Consider the following 3,644-nt stretch of genomic DNA (forward strand, 5'->3'; position numbering starts at 1 on the left):
TTTTGGCTCATAATCTTCTTTATGCTGTGGGCAGATGGGTAAAAAATGGAGAAATGTTTTTTCTTTCAAACTTGTATGTTGTTATAATAAAAAAATTGTTTATGGTTATGCCAAGAAGTAGAGCTAGTATTCCCTGAATGAAAGCACAAAAAAATCACAGAAAAAGAAGAGCTGACTATGACAAAAGCAGCAGGGGAGAGAAGGAGAACCTAAATATCTTTACATCCAATCAGCAAGGTTCATGAAAGTGGAATAGGTCAATGAATTTGCCTGGTAAGGAAATTAGAATGATTCTGGAAAATAAAAAATTCATCACAAGTGCAGAGATGATGGAACAACAGCTATTTAAATACTGGGTGCTTATGTTTCCTAGGTGACAGTGATATACAGAGTCATGGGTCTTGTCCTCAGGGGATTTTCTAGTCTAGCGTAGATGATGTACATACTAGAAACATGAACATGGTATTGTCTAATAATCGAAAGATCTTAGAGTTGGAAAGGACCTCGCGGGTCATGCAGTCCAAGGACCTGGATTCAAATCTTGGTTCTGCTATTTCCTATTTATATAACCTCAGACAATTTACTCATTCTCTCTGGGCCTCATTTGCCACATCTATAAAATGATGGTTTAGACACTGGGTGATTTCTAAGACCCCTTCCTGTTCTAAAGCCTGTCACTCTGAGATTTAGCTTGACCTGTATATGAGCAGGAATCCCTTTGACAAGATCTGTGATGAGGGGTCATCTTGTTTCTACTTGAAGCCTTCCAGTGATGCAGAACTCACCACCTTAGTCCTTGTAGCAAACCCCAAACTGCCTAGCTGTTAACTTAGATCTATTTCTTCTCTCTCCCTTCTGAGTCCTGGCAAAATAAATGTGATCCATTTTCTGCCCTTCTAGTATTTGATATCCTGGGTCAGGCTTCACTCCGTTCACTTTAAGAGTTTAAGTGCAATGAGACATTCAAGGATCATGTAGTGCAATAAAAATGACTTTACTAGAATAATACAAATAGGATGCTCTTTTTAAGGTTCAAAAGATAGCAAAATAGATAAAAATACTTTTCCCTTCTGCTTCATCTTTCACCATAGCAACCAGCCATGTTGGGTCAGAAAGATAGTCTTGGGACAGTGGGAATTCAGCTAAAACCATCTAAACCAACTCCCCCCAACTACCTGTAGGCTGGGCCTTTTAGGCATCAGGTAGCAAGGAAGGCAAATGACCTCCCCATCCCTTTAAAAGACCAGGCCAACTCACAGAGCAAGTAGCCCTCCTTCCCCACTTGCAGATAGCAATTATGCTCCCCTAAGTCTTCTCCAGGTTAACCCTGCAGTTCCTTTCTCTCTGCTTCATATGACATGGTTTTGAGTCCCCTTGTCATGCTGCTCACCCCATTCTAGAAGCTCTACAGCTTATAATTTCTAAAATACAGTGGCCATAATTGAACACAATATTACAGATATTTTCTGGTTAGGGTGGGGCAGCTAGGCAGGACAGTGGATAGAGTTCAGAACCTAGAGTCAGGAAGATCTGAGTTCAAATCTGACTGGGCAAGTCACTTAACTGGATTGCCTCCAACAGAGAGAGAGAGAGAGAGAGAGAGAGAGAGAGAGAGTCCATTTGCATTAACAGAGGTAGTTTCTTCAGTGTAAGTTCTCTATACCAATGAAATAATTCAGTCCAACGGACAAACAAAAAGACTTCAGGATCATCGCCATACCATGGAGTGGTACAGGGGATAGAGTGAAGGACTTTGAGTCAGAAAGACTCCAGTTCAGATCCTGCCTTAGACAATTACTTAGCTATGTAACCTTGGGTAAGTCACTTAACCTCTCCATGACTCAGTTTCCTTATCTGTAAAAAATGAGGATAGTATCATCATCTACCTTAAAGGATTGTTCTGATGATCAAATTAACATGTAAAGCACTTTGCAAAATTCAAAGCACTATGTATTAGCAAATTTAGTTTGAATACAAATACAAGCAAAGATGAGCACAGGATAAAAAGGAGGATCACATCATTCTGGGAGTCCTGCATGCTTGTTCTAAAGTTTGGGGTACATTTCCCATTGTACTGGAAGCTCTTGAGAGCAATCTGTTCTCCACCTAACAGACCCCAGCTTTAGGAACAGGGAGCCCCCCCATCTTCCCTTTTCATTTTTATATACACCTTACTCTTCCCTTTGAAAATCTCAATAGTCTATCTGACAGCTTGTAAGCCGGAGGATTTAAATGTAATATCTTCTAGAGCACTTATAGAGAAAATTACGGACTTTTCTTTCTACCCATGTAGAGTTCTAATTCCAATAATTACATGAAATAGTTAAAATAATAATGCAGAAAATCCATCATTATTGGTGAATGGAGTATTTGCTTTATGCTCCGTAGCCTTTTCCTCAGTTTAGGTTCCGGGCCACTTGACAATAGGCTAGGCAGGAAGTGAAGATTAGGCTGGGTTAAGGAAGCACAATAAGAACCTTGACATATCTGAGATAAGACAGGAAGTCTGTGAGACATAAATTCAGCTTCATCCCCAGTTTAAAACTCCAGAAAAGCCAAGTCAGTTTCTGAACTTCAGTGGGCAGAGGAGCAAAAGAAGAAGAATAAAAAAGGTGGGTAATTAGGGTTAATTGAAACTTTGATGGTAATTGAATTCCTAGAGGACAGCTTCTTTCTCCATTAACGCTTGGCAGGAATGTGCTTATTGTAGCTGAGAGAGCTATGGCCAACATACAGAAAAGGCAAGAATCTGCCGAAAGCAGAACAGCTGAGAAATTCTTGACCTGCCCTAATGATCCTTCCATTCCTCAAAAAATGAAAGAATCAACAAGGGAAACTTGAGGAGGAGCTGCTGGTTGAAGAACTGGAAATGATGAGGCACTATGGGGTTGAGGGGAAAGAGTCCATTCCATCTTGAAATCTGTTATACAGTAGAAGAAAATCTTGAGTGGTAGGACATTTTGCCTTCATTTTGAGAGAATGGTTATAAAATGTATTCAGAGAAAGGGGAGAATGCCTTGTAGTGCTAGATGAGTAGGAGGCCCAAGAGGGAGAAGAAACTCGCAAGAATGAAATTTTGAAGATAAACCAAAATTATTTGAATGAGGAGGAATAAGGACCACAATCATAACTAACATTTATGTAGCACTTACTATACATGCCAGGCAAACAACCCTGGGGGATAGGTACTATTATAATCCCCATTTACGGAGGATGAGGAAACTGAAGAGGTTAAGTGACTTGGCCAGGGTCACACAGCTAGTCAATGTCTGAAGCCAAATTTGAGCACAGGTCTTCCTGACTCCAAGCCTGGTCTTCTATACTATCCTGGTGCATTGCCTAGCTGATCCATCACTAAGAGCATGTGGGTTTTTAAAAATGGCTTTGTCGACTAACGTGGCTCCATAAAGAGTTCACTGACAAACATATTTTAAAATGCCACATACGAGGATAAAAACAAACAAATGCAAAAGTACTAAGAACAAAGAGAGGCAGCCTGGTGTAATTCTCTGGAGTCTGGAAAACCTAGGTTAAAATCCCTGCCCCTGTCACATACTGGCTATGTGACCCTTGGCAGGCCATTTAAACTCTTAAGTGCCCCTGGGCAACTTGCTAAGACTACATTACAGAGCAGGTTGTCACTG

Source organism: Trichosurus vulpecula, chromosome 1 (genome assembly GCF_011100635.1).
Source record: "Trichosurus vulpecula isolate mTriVul1 chromosome 1, mTriVul1.pri, whole genome shotgun sequence".
Lineage (NCBI taxonomy): Eukaryota > Metazoa > Chordata > Mammalia > Diprotodontia > Phalangeridae > Trichosurus > Trichosurus vulpecula.